General features: G+C 42.9%; 1 protein-coding gene across 4 annotated transcripts in view; it reads left to right on the top strand.

Annotated features, from left to right (window-relative positions):
• Positions 1-21,403: 21,403 nt before the first annotated feature.
• Positions 21,404-25,682, top strand: part of GEMIN8 (gem nuclear organelle associated protein 8) — a 36,612-nt gene continuing 32,333 nt past the window's right edge. The window contains exons 1-2 of one of the 4 annotated variants that reach the window (XM_069770361.1): positions 21,404-21,601; positions 22,476-22,527. The gene's annotated coding sequence lies outside the window, so the exon portion shown is untranslated. Of the gene's footprint in view, positions 21,602-21,732; positions 21,806-22,475; positions 22,528-24,737; positions 24,932-25,682 lie in introns of those variants that run through there. The other 3 variants (XM_069770359.1, XM_069770358.1, XM_069770360.1) reach the window with 3 other exon arrangements.

A 25,682-nucleotide genomic window follows, 5' to 3' on the forward strand; every position in this document is an offset into this window, starting at 1 on the left:
CTGAGAAGTAAAACCCAACCTGAGAACACCTTCCCCCCAGCCCTCCCTCCTGCCCTGCTCAACTCCACTCCCAGTTCTCTCTACCCGGACAGGGGAACAGGGGCTGGGGTCGGTCCGTCATACCACGTCTCTGCCGCTCCTTCCTCCTCAGGGGGAGGAGGACTCCGCACTCAGCCCCTGCTCCGCTGTGGGGTGTCTCCCGCAGGAGACAGTCCTCCACCAACTTCTCCAAGGTGAGTCCCTCCCGCGGGCTGCAGTCCTTCAGTCCCAGCCTGCTCCACAGAGCGGCGGCCATCTTGGGGGGCCTCCGCTCCCCTCCAGGGGCTGGGGGGGACAGCCTGCCGCCTCACCGCGGGCTGCGGGGGCATCCCCTCCTGCCTTCCTCCCTGACCTCGGTACCCACAGAGGGGTTCCTCTCCCGTTCCAATCCCCCACTCCCTGCAGGTTTCCCCTCTTAAATCTGCTCTCCCACCCGTGTTTCCACTGTCCCTGAGGGGCTCGGCCTGGGCCAGAGGCGGGTCCGGCTTGGAGCCGGGGGAGCTTCCAGCAGCTTCTCTCAGGAGCCGGCCCTGCGGACCCTACCCTGCTGCCAAAAAAACCCCGCCACACAAACCCGAAACAGCAGCATTCTCATAAACTGAGAACTAAGCAACTATTGGTGAATGAAGGGCAGAGTTCAGCTCCATCCATGGGTCATGGCAGTGCTTTAAGGGATGTAGAAGAAGGGTTATTTTCTTACTTCAACAATCGCTAAGGAAGTTACCAAAGTAGAAAGAGAACAGGGGAACTGGGGTTAGAGTCTACAAGAGAAAGAGCCGTGTATACGTGTATACAGGGCAGGAAGCTCCTGAGTTCTGAAGTAAAGCATGACCAAATAAATCCAACTTATAACTGATGATGCATTTAAATGGTGGCTAGCTGAAGAGCAGAAAGGCTATGCCTATACTTGTAAATCAAACAGCACCAAGGCACGTTTCAGACTCAACACTGCCAGGCTCCATTCCTCATACCGTTAAATTGTTAGTGATCCCTGGCATAGTCCAGGACCATTTCAACAAACACTACCAAAATTTCCAGTTATGGTTCAACAGTTAGCACGGATAGGCAGTCAGCGTGCAGCACCTTGTATTGGAGGGGAGGATGGTTTAGCAGTGTGGATGTGGGGTGTCCCATGTCATCCAGGAACAGCACCAGGCAGCACTCCCAGGCAGTTTCAATTCATTGATGTAGATATAGATAAAAGGTCCATCTCTGTTGCTCCAGTCATAGCTGTACCTGGCCTCATTTCTGCTCCTGAAGGAAGAGAGCAGGAGGGGATGAATTTCTACCCCAAGTCACTGCTTGAGAGTGCAGGATACTGGCATTTGTTGCAGTACGCAAATTGCTGAGTTCTGGGAGTATCGTCAGAGCTTTTACAAGAAATTAAATCAAACCCAGAAAAACTCTCAGCTGAAATGTGTCACAAGATTATTTGCATGGTCATCTTTATTTCATTTGGTTTACTTGGATTTCAGATCAGCTCTTGAGAACACAAAGTACTTTGGACTCCCTATGAAGTCCTCAAGTCAGAATGTTATTAAGATAAATTTGAACTCCCTCTTTAGGGAGCAGACAAAATCAAATCCAACACCAAGGAGGAGAATCACTTACTTCAGTACTCATGCAAGAAGTGAAACGCTATTAAAATAAATGCACAGCGGGTAAACACAACTCCTCACATTCTCTCTCAAATTACATTTTTAGAGAAATTTATTAGGGTTAATAGTACTCTTAAAAATTGTTGTGGGGAGAAAATAATCCTTGGCTTTCAAAAAAATTGTGCTTTGCAGCCTTCAGAGGATCTTTTCTGATTTTTGAACTTTTAGCCTCTCCACCTACCTCTCTTCCACATGCAGCCAGGACCTTTGATTGAGTGCTTATTGAAGAGGTATACGTTACTCTGCCACATAAATACTGTTCTATTGAGACTTCCCATGCTAAACAAGCTTTTCTTTGGCTGTTTAAAATTCACCATGTAATACTCAGTGTTTGTAGAAAGGTGCTAAATAAAAAGAGGGAGAAAAAAAGAAAGGGAGAAAAATGCTTCAGGCAAAGTTTCCCATCATCATCTTCCTACTGTAATTATCACCACAAAGCACAGCAAAAAATGGTCCAGACCAAAATGTTTTATCTAACATGGTAAAGTAATAAAGGTCTGATTCTGATTTTCTGATATTCGTCAGTATTAGCAAGAAGAAAGTCAGCTCCTCAGTATTTTGCACCCTTCTCATAGCATAAATGATAACACAAGATTCAGAAGAGTGGGGACTGATGCATTTGCGGACATTAACCTTATTCCCTTCCATCCCCTGATCTTGCCTGTATTCAATGTTCCCACTTCCAAGTAAGCACTCAGCTGTGCTGTTTCCATCAGCATCTCTGTTCTCAGGTGCCTCCATGCTGCAGGGGCCAGTTTGCAGGCAAGACAGTTTGCTCAAGAGGATGCTGTACATTGTGCTGACCATGGCCTCTCCTCCCTCTTTAAAGAGCAGAGAGAAACATCTGTGGAATAAGCCTGATTTTCTGAGGAGCTAGAAGTTATTACTAAGAGAAGCACGGCAAGAACAGAGAAAAAAGTAGGCTAGGTCCAGGAGGGGACATAGGAGAAAAACAAGCCCTGAGTTGCTGCGCTTTTTATAGATGTAGAGGGATTGCCACTTAAATGTTGATGTTTGCCAAAGTAAATCAAATATTTATTAAGGAAATCACCTGCTTGGATGGAAAACCGGAGCTCTTCAGAACCAATGATGTGCTTACATGGTGCAAATGGAGATTATTTTTTTTTTTAATCATCACCCATTATAAACAAAAGTGAAAACCAGACCTTGACACAGCATAGTCAGAGCAATTACTCTTCACTGCAACATTTGGAAATAACTCAGATTTTTCCAGCATTTGATATCTGATGTAGCTCAGCTTCCTGCTTGCACTTCTAAATGAGCTGCAGCCACTGCTATAGGTATTGCCAGTAAACCAGGTTGTGTTGCACAATATTCTGATGGAGGTGATTTCTGTTTTGTCTTACTGCTCTAGAGCAGATTATCTTTCAAGTGTTTGCTGCAGTGCCTGATTATACCTGACTGAAATATAAAAACCCCAGTATGTCCTTGCCAGGAACCATAATCATTTAAAAATTCTAATTGCTATGGGGTTTTTATCCACAAAAAGGAATCATGCCATTTTAGTTTGAATGCCTTTACTGGAAAAAAAATCATCCATGAGAGAAATTCCCAGTGTTTGTTTGCTTTGAAACAGTCAGACTTTATCAATTCTGCCCCAGTAATATCTCTGCTGCAGACAAACTCTTTAGAAACCACAAGGCAGAATACAGAGAAAATCAAATTACCATTGCATAAGTGTCTTTTTCCCCACTACCCAGACTGGAAGCTGTTCCCACAGATATTTTGTAAAACTTTTCCCCCAGCTAGTTAGGTGGAGAATCACCTTGGGGTTTTTGTCTATTTGTGGGAGAGTCCCTGAATTTGACATAGGAACACACACCGATGCACTTCTTTGAAAAGGCACAGGTGAAGGGCATTTAAACATTAGCTATATATCACACAGTTTTCAAGCACCTGAACAGCAGATTAAATGTAATAAAGCTTTGGGAGAGAAAGAATTTTCTACAGCTGTTCTTCTGATGTCATTATTTCTTGAAGTTTGCAGTTCAGCTTATTTGTTATGTTACGGAGCATGATCATGAAAGCTCTGTTCATGGTCAAGGAAACAGTTGTGAACAGCTGGCATATTTTACAGCAATTTTTGTTGCAGGGTCATACAATAATTTGTGTGAATTACCATCAGAGCTGAAAATCTGTCAATGTGAGTTGGCCTATGTCAATGTCTTTGACCTATAATAGCCTACATACGGACTAGACGTTTTCATCACATTTTGAAAAGTACAAAGACATAGCAGCGCGATGACCAGTTTAAAGAAATTAAACCACTGCAGAAGGTCAGTTGTTGTCAAAATGTGTAACAAGAAAAGTTTTGATGAAAACTAGAATGCTATTATTTCTATAGCTATAGCAACAGCATTAAGTAGCTGACAACTGTATTTCCAAAGTTATCTAACATTTATATCAGGGTCCCATTCCACTTTTCTTGCATTAGCTTGTCTACCCTCCTGCTTCCACCTCCATTATGAATATGGTTACCTTTACTCAGCCCTACGCTCCTGCCCCTCCAAATTGCAGGCTCTCTCCCAGCCCTCCTAAATGTAGCAACTATTACCTCTTTTTTTCCAAACAAATCCTTGCAGCCCAAGCCATGCCAGCCCTGTCCACCCCAGCTCTCTGCATCCCAGTCAGGACTGCAGCCTCCCAAAGGAGTTCCTGGCACTTTGCCTCACCCAGACCTCAGTATCTTCTCACTTGTTAGCCAGCTCCGTCCACATCTACCCAGATCACCCCAAAACCACTCTTTTCTAGGTATCGCTGGGGCTTATCACTTCCTGCTTCCATTTCTGGTGCCCCATAAGCTACACCAACATCCCCCAACAGAACTGTGCACCCCTGCCACCACCACCCTACACCTGCACTGCCCCTCACTGCCCCTGCCAGGGTTGTCCACTCTCACCTGACTTGAAAGTTTTAAATAAAGTGGTATTCACAATGGTTTTAAAATGTTTTATGAGTAATATACATTATATTACTATCTTCCAAGCTCTGTCATCAAAATTCCTGAAGCAGCAGAGAGAGAAAATACTAAGAGAAAAAACTTCTGGCTGTGCACCAGCACAGCCCAGCTAGTATTGTGCTCCTTCTATTTTTCTTGTTTAATGAAGGTTGATGGAATGTGGCCCGGTTGTATACACATGAAAACTCTATCTCATTAGTTGATAACTCTTATAAATGTGTCAAAGACTATAATTTCTATTAATGTGCTAAGGAAAGACTTCTATAATCATTACTAGATAATGAAGACGTGATCTCAGTTAAATCTATTCTAGAAGATAAAATGAGCCAAAATTAATCTAAACTAAAAAATTTGAAGGCTATGTGTCTTGACAGTTTGAAAAATGTAATGTCCTATGAGCAATGTCCAGACAATCTAACACAATGAATTTAGAATAGTATTTAGATGCCAAGGAAAGGCAGAGCACTCTACTTCAAAATGAAAAATAACGAATTACAGATTTCTGTAAATTCTAGAGCAATGAGAATAGTAATGAGATAAATGAGAGCAAAGGAACGAAAGGGGAAGAAATTCATTTCTTAGACCCTTATGATACAAAGCTTTGCATGCAGTTTTTCTGGTTTTGCCAGCATTCTTCTGCAACTTGCATACTTTTCTTCTTTTGGCTCATCCACCACTGCTATTTTGATTGTTTACTTTCTCTGAATTCCTGAATGATATTGACTGATGCTCAAGGAATTCTGGGAAGATGTTAGCATATGCTGTACAGCACTTTTTCGTCTAGAAAGGCATGCTGCAGTAAAGACTCTGGGAAGAACAGGAAAAACATGCCTACAGGGAAGTTGGAGCAGCACCCAAGAAGTTTCCTGCCTTTGAAACTCACCTTTGGGGACACCAGTTCCCGACCACAGGAGATGCTGTAGCAGAAGCACTGTCTCACTTGGAACAACCTCACACAAGACACGAGTTTCCCTTGGCCACTTTCACATCCCACTGTTGCCAGAAACAAGTGGAGGTCCCTTTGAAAATAGTAAAAAGTGCTTTGAAAGCAATAAGACTGCCCACCTCCAGGCTGGATTGACAGCCAGGGAGAGGAAGGAACCCCGCACATTATCACTGCTCAGCACAATGCGTGTTGTACGACCGTCACTACCCCATCTTCACTGCAGCTGCACCCATCCTTGGTAACAGCATGGAAGTGTCTAAAAATGGCAGTCTTTCCTCTAGCCAACAAAGTGATCAGAGGTACCCTTAGGCTACACAACCCCTGACACTCTTGGATACAAAGTTAATGAAAATATGTAGTGCAGACTTTATTCTGTTAACAACCCACAGGGCTGGCACCACACTGATGCATCAAAAATTATTTTTATGAAGCAAGCAACTGTGTGTGGTAGAACAAACTGTTCTGAGGATCAGCCCCTACTCGGATAACTCAGACCGTGCCTCGGCACCACATGCACCAACAGTCGCCATCTCCTACTGCTGCCCTACAAATATGCTGTCATACTGCTGCCTTTTCCTCCTCTAAATGCTCATGCTTTTGCAAGTAAACATGCCTCTCCTCTTGCGGTCTCCTGCCTAATCCTCAACATTGGCTCACCCATAAACCTTCTAAAGCAGTGAGAGTGTTTCCACTGAGGTAAATGGCATAAGCTCAGAGTAACTGCAGCTGCAAAGGGGACTACCCCACCTGAAGACTAAGGCAGTACTGCAAAGATGCTATGGAAACGGTAATGATCTTAGCTGAGGACAGCTTGGCCTCCTTGTTCACAGTAACGACAGGTCATAGCTGTTCTGAAAAAGGATAAAAACTAGAAATGTGGTTGCATTAGTTCATGAAAATATCTTCTGAAAACCTAACACCATTAAACCAAAGGTAATAAAATAAGCCTTGGTAATTCTGTGCAAGCTAAGCCAGCCAGAAGGATTCTGAGAAGGATTTTCGGTGTTTGTATTCTCATGAACTAATTGTTACTTCCTAGGAATAGTATTCTAAATATAACAAAAAAATCTCAACTAAGGAGTTTTACAGTGCTCTCATAAACCCATAAAACAACAATGCAAACACACAAGCATTTTTATTTTTTTGGTTAAGTGTATCACAGAATGCTAGTGTGTAGAGGGGAATTATGTTCTCAGGAATAAATCTCTGGAACCACCTCTGGATCCACTTATGTCATACTGTATCCACTACAGCAGCATTTGAACACCTTCCAACTACTTACAATACAAATAACAATCTCCGTCTCCTTTCCCACAATAGGATTGCATTCATATTCATATCTATGCTAGCAGATTAGTTGGTTTGTGTATGTGGTGTCTGTATAGCATATATCACAGTTTGTCCGGTGTCTCTGGGTACAACGTACAGTCAGTATAATAGGAAATAACAGACGTGAAGTAATAGCTGGTTTGTCTGGTAATATTGCGTGTATATACAAGCCTGGGAAATTCAACTGGTAAATACTGCATTTGCTTTTGAAAGTGAGTCACTATCTATCACACCAGCATTTCTCTCATTTTGTAGAGGCAGATTATCATCTCTACTCCTGAAGATTTCTTGGCACACTAGTTTAATCCCGCGTGCATCCCCTTGTAAGATAAACCCTCCATGAGATACTGGTAGTGAGATTTTGATTTTCACAGTCATTTAATAAAAAGTACTTCATTATTCATTCTATAGGAGTGTTTCTAGAAATAGCAAGCTCTCTTTTAACAGGGAGATGCTTCAGTTGTAAATCACAGGATACCAAACTAGGAAGATAAAACTCTCGAAGAACTTTTAAATTAACAGAGAATGGATGAACAATTCATAATTAGTTATTTGGGAATGAATGCCACCTCAATTTATCATCAAGTATTTGCAAAGGCAGTACATGCACTTGTATGACTTTTACTGTCTTTATCGGATAACTACTGAACGCTGGCCCAATCCATTCCAGTATGACTGATACAGTGAAGTCATTAGTCCTTCATTGACTTCTCCACAAAAATTGTACAAAGGATGATGTCAGCAATAAATAAAATGCACAGCTTCTTCAGGGAGGAAAGAATCAGGAATTTCAAAGCTTGTGCCTATCACTTCAGTGTGACTGGCTGTAAACAGTTATGCAATGATCTGTGGCATCTCCGTATGTACAATTTAAAAACGGCTTGATATTATGAATTCCCTGTGTTTAATTTGTGAAGACTGCAATTTCACTTCATACAGAGTTTGTCTTCCTTCTCCATTGGTTGTTTTACCTCCTCAGTTTTATTTTGTACTGAAATTCCCAAGGATGGTGATCCAGGGCTAAGGGCTGAGCAGTGATGCCATCTTTCTGCCAGCATGTGTCACATAACCTGTTATGGAGACATTCGGCAGCTGCTCACTGCTAACTTTCTCACTCATATACTCACAGATGCAGCGTTTTAAGAGCATTAACAAGGTCCTTCCTCTACCATGGTCACTATCACCATCACATACATCACTTCTGGCCATGTGGCGGGACTGTGTACATGCATCAGGTCTCCTAAGTGACTTCACATGCACATTTCAGACCACAGCAAGAAGGTCCTGAGCATGTCAGCTGCAATAAATACATTTCATCCCCAGTCTCATGAAGGAAAAGCCCACTGAGTCTTCAGGAGGGAGAATGACAGGGAAGAGGATGTGAGCTCCCACAGCAATTCATCCAGCCCACTTCAGGCTCTCTCCTCATCTCTAGGCTACCCCCAGGAAAAGAGGAGTCAGCATGCAGTCCACAGACTGGCTGAACTCTTCTAGTCATTAAATTTCTTGTCATCCTCTGTTCATGGAAATTTCATGGGACAAAATGTTCACTATCACACTGGCCAGCTGCTTTCCTCTAAACCTAAATTTCAAGAGAGAAGTAACCAAGCAAGGGACTATCAAGTGGGCACCTGCATCATCTGAGAAGGCCAACAGAAGTTTTATTTAACACAGAGAACTTTGGTCTAAGTAGAGGAGCAGAGGAGAGGCCAGGAGAGGAGGCAGAAAGCTAACTACATGCTAAAGCAGAAACCCTATAAGGAGTGGAGATATTGCTGCAGAAGGAGAATTCTGGGCACTCCGAGCCCAAGGACAGTTTCAGAGCAAGTAGAAAACTGGAGTACGGGTATATGTGAAGACACTCTGGTTCTGATTTCTTTCAAGGTAATATAAAAAATTACCATTTTCTGGAACGCTTACCAGAACTACATCGCCACACAGTCAGAGCTCTGAGAAAGAGTGAGCAACTGTGTGCAAAGGACACCAAGGGATCACCATTGCTCCTAGCTAATTCAGGCTTCTAGGCATTAAAGCCCTGTGTTGTGGTTTAACCCCAGCCAGCAACTAGGCACCACGCACCCTCTGGCTCACTCCCTCCCTCCCAGTGGGTTGCAGAAGAGAATTAAAAAAAAAAAAGTAGAACTCATGGGCTGAGATAAGTATGATATAATAATAAGTACAGTAAAATAAAATATAACAATGATAATAATAGTAATGAAAAGGAATATAATAAAATTTAAAAAAAAAGACAAACAAAAAAGCCAGGAAAGACAAGTGATGCACAATGCAAACGCTCACCACCTGCTGACCGATGCCCAAGCAGCAATCCTCCCCCTCACAGTCAACTCCCCCCAGTTTATATACTGAGCATGATGTCCTGTGGTATGGAACAGCCCTTTGGCTAGTTCGGGTCAGCTGTCCTGGCCACGCTCCCTCCCAGCTTCTTGTGCACCTACTTGCTGGCAGAGCATGGGAAACTGAAAGTCCTTAACTTAGGATAAGCGCTACTTAGCAACAACTAAACCATCAGTGTGTTATCAGCATTATTCTCACCCTAAATCCAAAACACACTGTACCAGCTACTAAGAAGAAAATTAACTCTATCCCAGCCAAAACCAGGACACCCTGTTCCTGAGAAAGACAACCAGGCTTTGCCTAAGAAGTTTACTGAAGAGACCAAGAAAACAATACCAGAATTATCCAAGTGGAATAAAGTTTTAAGTACACAGGATCAAAAGGAGCCAACCCAGCAGTGTGACATGTACCCAGCTTCTTTAAAAAGCTTGGTTCAAAGTTCACATTTTTTGCATCCTTCAGGATTCTCAGAATTTAGCTGGGACTTCAATCCAGAATGTCTCAGTCAAACACAACCCAGATAATGAGACCCAGAAGCAGCAATTAGTGAATTCTCAAAGGAAAATACATTTGCTTTCAATGTTACAAAACTAGTTTCTCTACAAACACATTTTATTTAGATTTACAAAAAGTATTTTGAGTGTTTCCAACCATATTCTGTATCAATGTGTGCCATATCCTGAGGTTCTCATTCAACTTTTATTCAGTTTGAATCCAGGACTGAGGAGAGAAAATAAAGTGAAGCTTTCAGGATTTGATGCTCAGTGGGAATTTGTGTCTCCCAAATCAGCAGTATCTACATGTTGCATGTAGGCCACACCTTTGGGCTTGCATGCAGCTAGGCTGTCCTGGACAAGCTTTTTTGATTTGGGAATTTCAAATGGAGGAAATCTGAGGCATATATCCATTTGTCCAGTTTCTGGACTGCTGTACGTGAAGCGACTCAGTGGTTTTGTTGCCTATGCATAACCCAACTCAACAGCACCTGCTTAGCTAACTCTAGAACTAGATAAGGCTGCTAGAGAAGTAGCATATTTGCTGTCGAACAAATCTCCTATGTCCAAGCTGCCTTGGCTTTCCTATACATAAGCAAATCAGTGGTACCCCCATAACAGTGGATCTGACCTTCCTCAACAGCAGAGGCTGCTCATTTACCATACAATGTATAAACACATACTTCTGCCTGACATTCCCAAGACTCAGATTTCACCTCTCCTGCCCAGAAGCAGAATCAGCTTCCCATAGATCACCAATAGTCAGATCCCACGGGCGAGAGCAAAGAATGGACTGAAGGTGAGGCCAACGTGACCCACCTCTCTCAGCCCTCACAAAAATTTTATTGAGGAAAGTTGTTTCCCTTCTTATCCCCCCATTCCTAGGGGGACGCCAGTGTGGGGGTACTTCTGTGCAAGAACAAACTACTCTGAGAGCAATAGCAAATGTTTCCATGAAAACATCAACCCAGGAGAGCATTCTCACTGAAATAACATAATGGACGTAATTATACAGAGAAACTGGTTCCAATCTGTGATTAGACAAATAAAATAAAACAAACTGTTGATGCTCGAAATATTTAACATCTATGAACCTATCTAATATTTTTTTCATGATTACTCATTCCTATTGCAACAAACATGCTATTTATTCCCTTAAATTTCAAGTCACTTCGCCTGTTTTTTTTCTCTAAATTGGCCAGAATATTTGTCTGGAGCACTGCAATATCTCTGGCAAAGCCAGCAGAATGGCTTGCCAAATAATGTCTGTGGACACATACAAAAGCTGGAATGAAAAACAAAATGTTGATGCTGGCCTACAAACAGGAGTTGGGCTTTCAAGGTCAGTGAGAGGTAAGTGGTTTGTTTGTTCTCCTGGGGGTAAGTATTAAGCCTCTGAGGCTTAGAAGGGAATTAAACCCAGATGTCTCATTTTCTAAGGAAGTGATGTACTCGGCAAGCTATTCTATAATCAGAGGGGACACATTCATCGTGATTTTTCATTGCCACCTAAAAGAGAGACATGTAGTTTTTTTGAGAGAACAGCTGCACCTTCTTTTCACCTACCTTTATTTAAATACACAGCAGAAGTACCTAAACTTGCATCTAGTTTTGGTCTAAGGTCAATGGAGGCTGCCATTTGCAGAGAGCTTAGCTCAGATGCTAGGTAGGACCTCTGTCTCCTGGAGATGTGGGTCTTCGATGACTATAAAGGAAGTACAGGCACTTCAGCTGGAAGCTTAAAGATGGTAGAATAAACACAAGTACCAGTACAAAGGTTTTTCAGGTAACTCTCTAGGTTGCCTCCCTGGGTTGAACAGAAAACCTCAGACATGGCTTTCAGCTTTGGATCCCACCTTGTGGATTAAGTGCCTAAAAGTCATGCACTTACACCCTCTACAACAGCTGTCTTTTTCCCCCTCTCCCTCCTGTTAGTCAGCTCCTGAGCCAGCTTCAGGTTTCACAGATCTAATTTTGACCCCTAAGGAATTATCCTGGAAAACCTCAGAAACCCTGATACTAAAGAGCCACATGTAGCTCCTCAACTACAGGAGACTTATGAGCAGTTCAGATGTGGCTCTTCCATCACAGCCGTACCTCTCAGGGTTGTGCTGGCCCCACGGCCAGTGGGTCATCTAAATCCTTGGCTGCTAGAAGAAGCTGCTGAGACTGACTTTGCTGGGTTGCAATCCAGCTGTGCACCTAACTCAAGAGCCACTGCCATCTCCTGTCCTGTCCAGAATTTTCTGTAGCTCCTGGAGTGGTGTTAACAGGCATCTTGTCGTTCTCAGTCCTGTGGAGACTGAGCAATACCTTTGCAGGATCAGGCAGCCTCCCCGTATTTGGGGCAGGTCGATGTGAGTACACACCTAATCTATATTCTGCACTGCTTCTCAGTACACTTCTAGTCTCAGTTCAAAGTGTCTGACTAAAGCTTTTTATAGCAGAGGATATAGATAACACAGAGAAAGCCTTTTGCTTTCTCAAAGCCCTCTTGTAGCAGGAAGATCGGTCAGCATGCTGTGGTCTGTCTCAGGGTCTAGAGGCAGCTATGTGTAGAATTTTTATCAGCTACTCTACTGAGCACAGCCATTTACAATTGTGGAAATTCAAGAGGTCATGGAAATACCATCAGTGAGGCAGTCTGCAATAACAACTCAAAGTAAGAGCAAGCTATGGCTCACAAACAAGCAGCCAGCATTAACAGCTGTGGACACAACAGGTAGGTAAAAAAATAACAGAAGAAAGGAAGAAAAGAAGAAAGATGATGGAGGGCAATACTAATAAATCAAACAGCTACAAGGCCTGACAAAGTACGTAGCTGAGTGATTTTAGAATCATAGAATGGTTTGGGTTGGAAGGGACCTTAAAGATCATCTAGTTCCAACCACCCTGCCATGAGCAGGGACACCTTTCACTAGATCAGGTCGCTCAAAGCCTCATCCAACCTGACCTTGAACGCTTCAGGGATGGGGTATCCACAACTTCTCTAGGCAACCTGTTCCAGTGCCTCACTACCCTCACAGTAAAGAATTTATTCCTAATCTCTCATCTAAATCTATCATCTTCCAATTTAAAGCCATTACTCCTTGTCCTATCACTACAGGCCCTTGTAAAAAGTCCCCCTCCAGCTTTCTTGTAGGGCCCCTTTAGGTACTGCAAGGCCACTATAAGGTCTCCCCAGAGCCTTCTCTTCTCTGGCTGAACAACCTCAACTCTCTCAGCCTGTCTTCACAGGAGAGGTGCTCCAGCCCTCTGATCATCTTTGCGGCTCTCCTCTGGACTCACTCCAACAGGTCCATGTCTTTCTTATGCTGGAAGCCCCAGTGAATGCAGTACTCCAGGTGGGGTCTCATGAGAGCGGAGTGGGGGAGAATCACCTCCCTTGAGCGGCCCAGGATACAATTGGCTTATTGGTATTTCAGTATACCTATGTGTGCATCTGTCAAGGTTTAACCCCAGCCAGCAACTAAGCACTGTGCAGCTGCTCACTCACTCCCCCCTAACCCAGTAGGATGGAGGAGAGAATCGAAAGGAAAAAGGTAAAACTCCTAAGTTGAGATAAGAACAGTTTAATAGAACAGAAAGGAAGAAACTAATGATGATAATAACAATAATAAAATGACACTAACAATAAAAGGATTGGAATATACAAAACAAGTGATGCACAATGCAGTTGCTCACCACTCACTCACCAATGCCCAGTTAGCTCCCGAGCAGCGATCCTCCCCCAGGCCAACTCCCCCCAGTTTATATACTGGGCATGATGTCACATGGTATGGAACACCTCTTCGGCCAGTTTGGGTCAGCTGTCCTGGCTGTCTCCGATCCCAACTTCTTGCACCCCTCCAGCCTTCTTGCTGGCTGGGTAGGAGAAGCTGAAAGATCCTTGACTTAGTCTGAACGCTACATGGCAACAGCTGAAAATATCAGTTTGTTAACAACATTCTTCTCATGCTGAATCCAAAACATAACATTATACCAGCTACTAGAAAGAAAGTTAATTCTATGCCAGACAAAACCAGGACAGTGTCCCATACGCATCTGGGAATCTTTTGAGGCTTGGTTAATGTTACACAACACAGAAGGGGAAGGAGAATAATGAAGCCAGGTATGGTGCCAGTTTAATCCACATGCAGTTTGATTCAACAAACTTTCTTGGGGCCACATTCAGGTGCGAGGAGCTCACATCAAACACACACTTATTTTGTACACAGTAGCACTGCAGACAGGAGAATTGCTGATGGGATGGAAGCTATTCCACCTAGACAGAACAAGCACAGGATTTACGAGGAGACCTGGTCCCTTCCCTCACCACTGTGGTCATAGCCGTTTGGCTTACACAACTCTTTCCTGATCCAGTCAGGACACTGGGTCTCTCCTTGGGCAAAGGAATCAAAACCTGGCCCACATCTTCTGATGCCTTCACTCCTACTGCGGTCTCTTCACACTTTACCTGCTGACTGCCTGCATTTAAAGTACATCTGACAGAATTAATGAGTTTTTTGGATTAAAAATAACTGATGATAAATGTGAAACAATTTCTTTTTTTTTCTATACAAGAGAAACAGCATAATGTCATCTGTATTTCCTAATTAAAAACTTTAAGTGCTGTTGCTATATAATAATGCCAAAATTAACAAAGATACATAAAATAAATCCAATTACTAAAGACCAACAGAATAAAACTCAAAGACAAGATGAAAATGTATCATTATGTTTTATTGTGTGTATATACTGCATGAAATTACCACATAAAATTCTGATCTAAATCATTGTAAGCTGCTATGCCAAATGTTCCAGTGTTAAGCACTGAGAACTAGATATTTAAGAATTAGGTAGTGCTCAGTCCTTTTTTGCTTTTTGGACTCTGGAAATCTGGACAGCACAAGATTCTTTTCTTAGCCTTCATGAAAAAGGGAGACTTTGTGCCATCTGAAATCTAAGAGAAGACAGCATATTTTAGCAAGCCAGAGGTACACGAGTCAGGGCTATTTGGCAGATCTTTTACTCCTCCAGAGCAACCAGTTCAGACTTGCCAGCACCACTGTCTCAGGCATAGGGTCCTGTATTACCATTTACAATGCTGCCATCTATTGGCTTAGGTGGGCTTTTATCTTTTATAATCGGTGTTGCCACATCTTCCTTTATCAACTTTTTGCCCTTTTATTGTTTTTCTCGGTGGGCTTTATCTGGCTAAACATGCACACCTGCAATAAGAGCACCTCGTGAGAATTGCCTCAGGCTTCCTTGAAAATCAGTGGAAGAAACAAGCACTTCAGAGGTGTGATTCATTTCACCCCAAAGTACATAACCAACATAAAACAGATGAACAGCACCCAAAAAGCATTACTGTGCTTTGCCCATGGCTATAATGGGATCTGAAGAGTTACTAGCTCAGGTGTAGGGATCACTGTCACACTGTAAGCAATCACAGAAAGACAGCAAAAGGAGTACTACCCCCTTATCCAGCAGGGAAACTCTTCAGAGGTGCTGCTGATTTTTAATTCATTAACTTGTATGAACGCACAATGAAGCTACAGGTACTACCGAAGAAAGGTATTAACTACATTTAATTTTGGATAAGAGTGATGACATTTGGTCCAGAAGTCCAGCTCCAGTTCACATTCTCTTTGGCAGTAAAATTATCTTTAAGATGTTTCTACCTTTCCCCCCCTCTTTGCCTCGAGCAGCCTGTCCCTTTCCCTTCTCCAAAAGCTAGAGTTAAGAAAGAGAAATCTCACATGTAGTTTCCTCCACACGAACACACACACAGTCCAGAATGGGGCATCAATCTTTTCCTGTAGATTTTATGAATTCTAGATTCAGATTATACAAGATCTAGACCTAAGGAGGATTTGTTTTAATCCAAAAATAGAATTTGCATCATGGTTGAAAATCTGCTACAAATAATGTAATGTTAAACATGATTTTGTCTTAACAAAGGACAAGTAGAGTCAATAATTTCAACACTTTGGCTAGTCAATAATTAGCCTACAGTTCTAAAGGTGACTTATTTTGGATTATGCTTAACTCGGTACAGCAACACTACAATAATACAATCTTTGCAAAATAACGGTCTATATGCAAATTTGCACAAGTTTAACAGAACCACACATTTGGGTGTGCAGATGTATACTTCTTGAACAGTGGTACAAGAAAAAGAGGTTACTAACTAAGTTCCAACTTTCTGTCATCGCCTCTCTGTGCTGGGAACTACCACCCTTTCAGGTCTGATGCCCAGAATGCTCTTTTCACCTTATATAAACAGTAAAGTGTGTCACTGTCATGGTTTAACCCCAGCTGGCAGCTAAGCACCAGGTAGCCGTTTGCTCACTCCTGCCCCACCCAGTGGGATGGGGGAGAGAATTGAAACAAGTAAAACTCATGGGTTGAGATAAAGACAATTTAAAAGGACAGAAGAACATAATAATAATAAATAATAATAAAATACAATAATAACAATAAAAGGTTTGGAATATACAAAACAAGTGATGCACAGCAGTTGCTCACCACTCACTCACCAATGCCCAGTTAGCTCCTGAGCAGCAATCCACCCCCCACCCTGGCCAACTCCCCCCAGTTTATATACTGGGCATGATGTCACATGGTATGGAACACCTCTTCGGCCAGTTTGGGTCAGCTGTCCTGGCTGTCTCCGATCCCAACTTCTTGCACCCCTCCAGCCTTCTTGCTGGCTGGGTAGGAGAAGCTGAAAGATCCTTGACTTAGTCTGAACGCTACATGGCAACAGCTGAAAATATCAGTTTGTTAACAACATTCTTCTCATGCTGAATCCAAAACATAACACTATACCAGCTACTAGGAAGAAAATTAACTCTGTCCCAGCTGAAACCAGGACAGTTGCAGATTTAAACTTTCTTTTTTTTTTTTTTTTTACAAACTTGCAATCATTACGCTCCTTGCTTCTTAAAGCACAAGTTAATTAAATTAATTGGCTAATTAATGAATCTGAGTAGCTAACATGCTAAGATGTCTAGACTTGACAACTGCAAATGCTGTTTCTGAGGAGGAAATTTTCCTACTCTAATAACTGTTCCACTCTAACATTTCATTCTCTTGCTAAGAAACATCCTTATTTTCAGCCTGGTTCGAGATTAATGTTCAACCATTGGAGCAACACTGAAAGCTGCAAGGAACACAGCCATGGGAGAAAGTAGTTCAAGAGGGACACACTGCATTATGGGACACCACTGATAAAACTGATCAATAAAACCAAGCCTCCCCTGTGGATGCTTCTGGCCCAAAACCTGGGAGGGAAGATCTCACGTTGGAATCAACAGGATCCACTCCTTCCTCACCAGCATTAGCTCTGGGAAAAAAACTGCAGGGGTACTCACTTGCATTCTAAACCCAGTTCACATTTGTCATGTTTCATGGGTGTAGAATAAAAGGATTTACAAATCAAGAATTAACAGGAGACCTTCTCTACTGTTGGGTTGTGAGGGACCATGTAAGGGAATTGCCTTTAAAAGCAAACCTTTCTGCCAAGCTGCTCCTTCTCCTCTGATAAAAGGTAGACTTAAAATACATGGAAGAACTACACAGGCTTCCAAGGAAAACACAGCTCTTTGGCAGCACGTATTTTCTGAATCTTTCGTTTCACAAGTGATACAATAAAAGTGATCAGGTGAAACATGAAGAAACAAATCAGCCTTCAGCAGGCAGAAAGTACTGATCTCACTGCTTACAAAATGCATATAATCAGAGGTTCATTTAATGTGGTATTTGTGTATATCCTGTAAGATAGATAACTTTTTATGTGCTTCCACAGAGACAGTAACTGCAATCACAAATATGCATAAGGCAGGAATAAATAGGAAGCAGTGATCGAAGAGAACATACATTTCATAATAAGTAACACTACCCAAAAGTCATCTTTTAAACTGAAATATTACAAAACTAAGAACAGCACAATCACATTTTCAAAATCTACACAGCAGCATCAGTAATGCGTTCCTTGAAGTCTTTGCTTGAGATTAATAATCTTAATAGAACCAACACGTCATACCTTTGTGCAGTTTGCCTTGCTGCCTTTCTCCCATACAAAGTACAGCAGTTCAACAGTAATGCATGCCTTCTTTTTAATATATACATAACATACGAATCACCTCACTGAGTCCAACTGAAGGTCTAGCCAGTCCACTACATTGTCTGAGAGTGGCCAGTGTCAGAGTCCTCAGGAATGAAGAGGGCAAACATACAGCAGCTCTTTCTTTCTTAGTGCTTAGGGACTTCCTAAGGCAGAAACTGTATCCTGATGACTAATAGATACTCCTTGTATGATTTGCCTAACACCTTTCTTTAACCTACTGACTCTCCAAACTAACCTAGATATTGGGCTGTCCACAACTTCTCAGCCATCAGTTTGCCATGCGTAAAAGCAGGCACCAATGTGTGAGCATAAAGCAACACAGATCTATCTATAAAAATACACAGATCAGAAGGGAGCAAGAAAAGCTGAAAGAGTCTTTGAGTGCATTAGGTCCTCATGAGAAAAAGCAGGCTGGCAATTGCATAATACACCTGCTTTGGAGACAGACAGGGCGTCTACAAATTTTTTGGCCACACACAGGGAAATCACAAAACATTTGTGATGCAGGGGCTGAACAGGACCACAGTTTAAGTCCACTGTAGTATCCAGACTTCTCAGCTGTACACAGGTGGCTATGTCACATCCCAATTTCTCAGTACGACTCAGGTTTGCTGATTCCCAGGTCAGGATTAAGGTGAAACAACAGCAGGGATCCTTTAACTCAAAAACCTCAGCTTTTATTCGCTCACAACAAGAAATAGCATACTCACAACAGAAACTGGCATGAAACTACATCAGTAAACTGTGTAATGTGGTAACCCATACATCACCAAATATATACTACAGGCCTTGCTTATTTGGGGATCAGTCCAGGGAAGACAATAAGGAGAGCCCTCCTGTTCAGTCCCGAGGTTCAGAGCGGACCCCCTTGCTTTCTAGACTCCCTCTCAGAAAGGGGTCAAGGCGTGGCCAGATCCACTCCTAGTCCCAGACTTGGTCAACAGTTTACGCCTAAATGGATGAGGTGTAGGGATTACAAAAAAAAAATAAGAGAGAGAGAAAAGAAAGACTTCACCGGTCCTGGGTCCAGCATTGGTCCAGCCAGCCCAGAAGTCCAACTCCAGCGGGCACACACACGTGGGGCTCCAGGTTGTGTCCTTTTATCATCTCCTTGCCCCTCCTTCAGGTGGGCACTCAAACTCGTTAGGCTAGTTAGGGGACATGTGCAGTTTGTGCTTCCAGAACCTTCGGGAAGCACCAGGGCTGGGGGGTCGTTCGGGGAGGAACTTCTCCCTCCCTGCAAGTACGACCCTTCTTCGGCCTTTGGCCATATATGGTGAGCTGCCCCGCTCAGCCTATCAGAACGCAGAACCGCCCGCCCTCCGGCCCGCCCTCCGCGCCCTGCTGCCAACCGACTTCTTCGGCTCGTTGCTAGGCAGAGTTCGTTGTTCTCCAGAGCCCGCCATTACGCAGAACTTGCCCCACCACGACGTTTGAGCCATTAATTCCTTCAGTCTCTGACAGGCTAACTCCCATAGGAAACCTTACAGTGACACACTAGCTGGGGGAAAGGAATGCAAAGATGATGGAGAAGCCACCAGCTTTTTAAGAGGCGTGATTTACTGATCTTAACATGCTGAGAACATTCAGTGTATTTACTTCTTACAATTAAACTCCAGTGTTTTACTGCAAGGCCATCATTGCCAGACTACCTCCTTTAGCACTCCTACCATATTTGTGCTAAAGCAGTAAACCACTGCAGCAAAGTGTATACTTATTAAAATCTGAGATTTTATACCCATGATAGCAAATAAAGCAATGTCCAATTTTGTCTATAATTTAATTATCTGAAGAGACTAGATATAATGGTATTATCCAAATGCTGTTCATGAAAAAAATGTACATCTCAACATGATGACGAGCAACTGCATTGCCATGCAGCTCGGTAGGAAGGTGATCAAATTCAGTACATGTATACAAATAGTTTTAGATCTATCCACTACAAGTATGATTGATTAGAGAATTCAAAGTGATAGGTATGTGAACTGGTTCATTGTTGCTGTTGCAGGAGCCATAAACATAATCAGAATGATCTTGGGAAGGAACAGTATACTGGGTAAAGGATACAACAGCAATAAAAAAGGGATCGATTCACATCTTGACTTACTGGGCCTTACTGCTGCCTGTTCTGATTTGAACATTCAGAAGGTTTGGCTAGTAAGTTGGTTTGTTGGGGTTTGGGGTTTTTTTTGCATCTGTATTCAACAGAAACTTGGAGAAGTTCCTATGCTAGCATCTTGAGAGGTGCATTAGAGGATCTCTCTCACCTTAAGCGTTCGTAGAGCAGGTGACAAAACAGAGAAATTTAGCAACAGCAGATCTGCAGGGCCAGAGAGTATTTCCCCAAGAGTTCTGAAAGTACCACAAAACTGAATTAATTGTGAATTATCTTGAACTCAAGTATCAACAGTTGCATCAGTTAAAGTTCTTAGTACAAGAGCACAAGGTATCTAACTTGACATTAGTAAAACAGGTTGATAAAAACATCTGAAGATCTTATGAACTATTAAATCTGATGCCCATACCAGGCAAATTAGTAAAAATTATTTCAAAGAATAACTTGATTAGATATATGGGAGATAAATGTAGAAATTTGCTCTATGAAGGAGACTCAGTATGTGTGTTTTTTTAAGTTAAATGTTTCACAATGGAGTTTTTAAATTCAAGCAGGTAACAAAGGGAAATTGTCTGGTTATGGTGGTCTGCTGGGATTTTCGGCAGGCAAGCAGCTAGGGCAGTAAGCACACCAGGAGAGCTGAAAAATGGGAACAAAATGTGAGTTTCTTGTACTGGAAGTATTAGTTAAAAATGAGGAAAATAGAGAGAAATAACCATTAGCTCTGGTGGTGAGAGAGGAGCCCCAGGGGAGCCCTCCCTGCCAGGATGGGTGGTGGGAGCCATCCACGAGCTGTCCGGAGAAGGGCACGAATGATGCGGTGGCACCGTCTGGTGAGGTTACTGTGCTCTTCATGCGACCATGAAGAAACACGGAACATTACAGCACCAGGTAACAGCAGGCAAATTTAACATAGATAGGGTAAAATGCTACATAAGGGAAAAAGCACTCCCTGCTCCACAGGCCGTAACAGGCCCCAACGGGCTGCTCACACACAGTCCCTTGAAAATACTAGTTCAGTAGCGGTGCCGAACCTGAACAGAAAATTTAGAAATTAATTGGGGAAAAAAAAAATAATAATCGGAGGATAAAGTATCACACTGCCACCCATCGCAGCATGCCCAGGCTCCGAGTAACAATTCACCTTGTTAAGAAGTGTACATGCTCTGGGACTGGAGGAGGTACCGAGGGAACAAACGGGACAGTAGGAGTTCGCACCACTCTCTCTGAGAGGGGCAGGGGGCTACGTGGGGCAGCCCCCTACCCGAAAAACACGGTTGCGGTGTCGGGAACTCCCGACCGCCCCCGGGGAGCCTGGTCCCCGCCGGCGTCTCCCCTCAGCCCCACAAGATGGCGCCGCGGGACTGAGGAGGGGCCGGGCGGAAGCGGCGGGAGGAAGCGCCGCTTGCCGCGCTCCGCTCATCTTGGCCGGAAAGGAGGGAGGGAGACGGCACCGGAGGTGGCTCCCCTCGGCTCCCCTCAGCTTCCCCTCGGCTCCCCTCAGCTCCCCTCGGTTCCCCTCGGCTCCCCTCAGCTCCCCTCGCCCACTGGAGCCACAGGCTGTCCGGGTGGGTGCGGGGATCCGCCTGCGCAGGCTGCGGTCCAGGCCTCCCGCCTCGCTGGGCCGCGGCCGGACGGCTGAGGGAGGGAAGGAAGGAGGGAGGGAGGGAGGAGGGGGACAGCCGGGGCGAGCGGTAGCGTGAGCGGGAAAGCGAACAGCTCGGGAGGGAGTTTTGCTTTGTGGAGCCCGGGCGCCTGGCAGGGGCGGAAAGGTGGTGTTCGTGGCACGCAAATCGGCCGCACGGGCTCCGGGCTTTACCTTTTCTTTTGCTCTGCAAAATGTCGGCCTCCGGCTTGAGGCGGGGGTGCGGGAGCTCAGGCGGAGAGGGGGTCCTCCTTGTTCTGGGGGTTGGGGGCCGGGGTGAGCTTGGGCAGAAGGGCTTCTCTTCCTGCCAGCCCTTAGATTTAATTGCTTGTCCTGTTCGGCAGAGGCGAGAGCTGCTCATCGGTTTTGTGATCCTTAAAGTCACTGGCCAGAGTCTGGGCACCACATCTGTGAGACTAGGAAGTGAATTTTGCCTTCAAAATAAATAGCGTAGAAGTTTCCTCGTTTATGACTAAGCTGACAAGCCACATATGAACCATAAGCTAACTGGAGCTAATAATAATTGTACAACTTTTAGCACTTCACTGTTGACCTCTGATTTTTGGCCCAAATAGCTTTTGGGTTTGTGTCCTGAATCTCAGAGAAGAAAGACCCTGGTTTTGGGAGCAGCAGAGGGCTACACTGTCTCAGGCTCTGCTCAGGTCAAGAGAGCCGTAACACATATTCTAAAGTTTGATCTGCATGCTTTTTTTGCATAACCACTAGTTAAATGTGGATTGTCTCTGCAGTGAACATAGTTTTGTCTTACATGTAATTTGTTTCCCTTCCGTTTGCAGGAATTACTACTATTCGTGTAAGGGCATTGGTGTGAAGACATCATAGTGGTAGGTAGGTCTTCATAGCTCAACTGACTCTCCTGTTGGGATGATGAGCAGCCATAACTGTATCCTAAGTGCCGGACAGGTCTTGTATTTGCAGCCATTCACAAACAAGAATGCAGTGTATAGTGTTGGGAATTTTTACCCTTTCTTCTTTTTGAGGGATATAACTTGTACTGCCAACTGCTTCAGCAATCACAGGCTTATATTTCTGTGTGACTGGAACTAGGGCGCTTCGGTATTAAAGTTAACGTCAGACACCAGCAGTGCACAGTATTAATCTGAAGCACAGAGTGTCAAAACACTTTTCAGACATTTCCCTCTTCTGGTGGTAATTCTGCAGCAAGAGTGAGCATTAGAAGTATAAAATAAAATAGGTGTTTGTAGGAAGATGCACACTATTGATGTTACATGGTATGCTTTTCTTACCGAACTCTTCAAATATTTTTGGAGTATGTAGTAGTGTGAGTTCAAAATTGATGTTTAACACCTTAAACTGTGAAACTTACTGACATGGGATGTCATGAAAACACTTGGTATTCATGGGTTCAGAGAAATGGCACATTCTGGTTTTAAATGCCAAAACCAGTTTGGAGCTAAACAAAGGAGCTAAACAAAGTATCTGAACTGCCACTTGCTGAAATCAGGAGAAATGTACCTGGAAGTAAATCCTGTATGCGTACTCTAGTGTTATATTTTACTGAGCATCTCTTCCTACCTATTGCCAGAAACCAGATACTGAGTTAGGAACATCTCTGGCCTGACTGAAGGAGGCAGTTCTCACAGACTAAAGGAGCAGGGACAAAAGCAGCGTGGGTGAAGGATGTGGTCAGCTGTCTGTTGTTTTGGGCATTTCTGACTTAAACATAGCTTGCTTTTTTCAGGAAGGCTTTATATATTTTTATTTGTTTTTAAATCTGCTGAATTTATTGAATTTTCATCTTCATTTAATAACATCTTATTTTTTTACCTTAATACCATGCAACAAGTTAATTAATCTTGTGCTCATCAGTCTTCTGAATAAAGTCAAACCCTGCTTAATCCCCCATTGGTCTTTCTGAGCTGTACCTGTCGCCTCCCATACGGCAGCACTATATCCAGCACGCCACTAGAGGGGCTTAGCTCCCAGGGTGTGAATTACATTACAAAGTTACAAAAAACAGTATTTCGTGGTTGTGTCTCACAGTATGACAGACATTGTCTCAACTTCTTTGCACTCCAGTGGAATTAAATGCTGTCATTGCTTTGATCAGATTTATTTATTTTTACTAATGCTTACTTGCCTCGAGTTGGTAAGGAGACAGGCATGTTTTGATGAAAGGGAGTACGTCCATATTTAATCATCAGTGAAGAAATATTTTAAAACTGAGAAAAGGGTGTAATAACATTTATCAAAAAATAACTTTTCCATCATTAATGGTCAGCATAGGCAAACAAACCTCTTCCTCATTTTAAATTCTGCATTTGCTGGTGAGTTTCAGATGTTCAGTTGCTTCCATATTTTGTTTTTAAAAGTATAAATTATAGAAGTAGAGCTATCACATTTATTTTCTTCTTGTCATGTTTCAATTTTTTGTAGGCTTTTTTGGAAGACAAATTCAGCTGAAAATAAAACAAACTCATTGGTAATTTAGTGCCCTGGCTTGCAGCATTGTTACGCTTTGCTTTATATTTGTAATCTAATGTTTCATGAATAATTTATGAAAATAATTAAAGTTTCTGTGTTTGGCAAAACAGTTTTTTCATATTTGGTAAACTAATATAGCTGGATAGTTTTGCCAGGGTTTTTCCCCTCCTTTCCCTTCAGAGAGCATATGTACATGTTGCATATTAATAATAAAGTATCAGACTTCACCACTTACTGCTTTAAAAAGTGTATTTACATTACGCTCTGAACCTGATTTCTGTTTAAGCTGAAGCTAGTTCAAAGAATCTTTCATCATGTAGGAATTAGAGTCAACATGAAAATGAAATACACATACTTTTCCTGAAGTAGAAAATGGAAGAATTGGCTATGATGGACTTAGGTTTTTAAGTATGAGAACAAGACGTTATGGCAACCCTGACAGTATCCAGATGTATATGGGAAAGGGACAAAACGTATATGTATATGTCATGGGAATGGAGATAAAAGTTTTGAAGAGGGCTAGCATGGGAAATGAGACGTTTGAAATGAACAAAGAGGGATAGCCCAGGAGTCTTTTATGTATGTGTGGGTTTCAAGTGTTACAAGTCACCGCAGTGTTTTACAGTGACCTCAGCGCTAGGTTTTCTTCTTCCTCCAAGCAGGCAGGAGAGAATACAATGAGCTCACACACTTTGGTTGCCTGATGCCTGATCCTGCAATCCTTTGCTTGCATGAGTCATCCCATTGATTGCAATGGGACTGCTCCTCTATGTAGGACTTCTTGTAGGTACGTTGGTATGACCAAGGGTTTATGAGTTTGAGCTTTGCGTAGGCTTTGCAAAGGACGCTAATTTGCCTTTGTGGTAGCTGCATGATTAGCACTTTCTTTGAATGTGGCCCATCCCCTTTCTCTTTTCACACAGTATGGCTTGGCTTAGGCAAAAGGTTGCTGTTTAATCAGCATTGTTAAATATGAGGGAGAACACAACTGGTATATATACTGTATTCATATGCATTTTGAAAAATCCTAGTTTTATGCTGGTATAAATCTGAAACAGTTGTAAGTGCTGTCTTAGCTGTATTCTAGTGTTGCTGGGAATAGCATTTGACCATGTCTTAGGGGTAGCAGTGGTAGTTTAGTGTGCTAAGTTTCTGTTACCTTTCACTGGCACTTGCCTAACAAAGTTCAAGTTGAGGGTGAGTGTCAGGAGAAGTATGTGGATGAAGCAGCTAATGTCTTAATGTAATAAAATAATTGTCAAGTAGGGAGGGGATTCAGAATATTTCTCAGTGATTCATGCTGGTAAATCACACTGAAAATGATGGTAATTATAAATCCTGCCTGGTAGGTACCTGCACCATAGGTTTAAACAGAAACCCTACTACTTGAATGGAGGCAAGATGGGTTTAATCATTTTATGGTAATTGCTCCTTTTGTAGATGTCTCTGTGCAGACACCACTAAACAGTGAGAACAGTGTGTTTCATTTAAGTTTATGATTTTTGTTTGGCATTAATTTGGAAAGTAAAGGTTGTAGA

This window comes from Haliaeetus albicilla, chromosome 25, assembly GCF_947461875.1.
Source record: "Haliaeetus albicilla chromosome 25, bHalAlb1.1, whole genome shotgun sequence".
NCBI lineage: Eukaryota > Metazoa > Chordata > Aves > Accipitriformes > Accipitridae > Haliaeetus > Haliaeetus albicilla.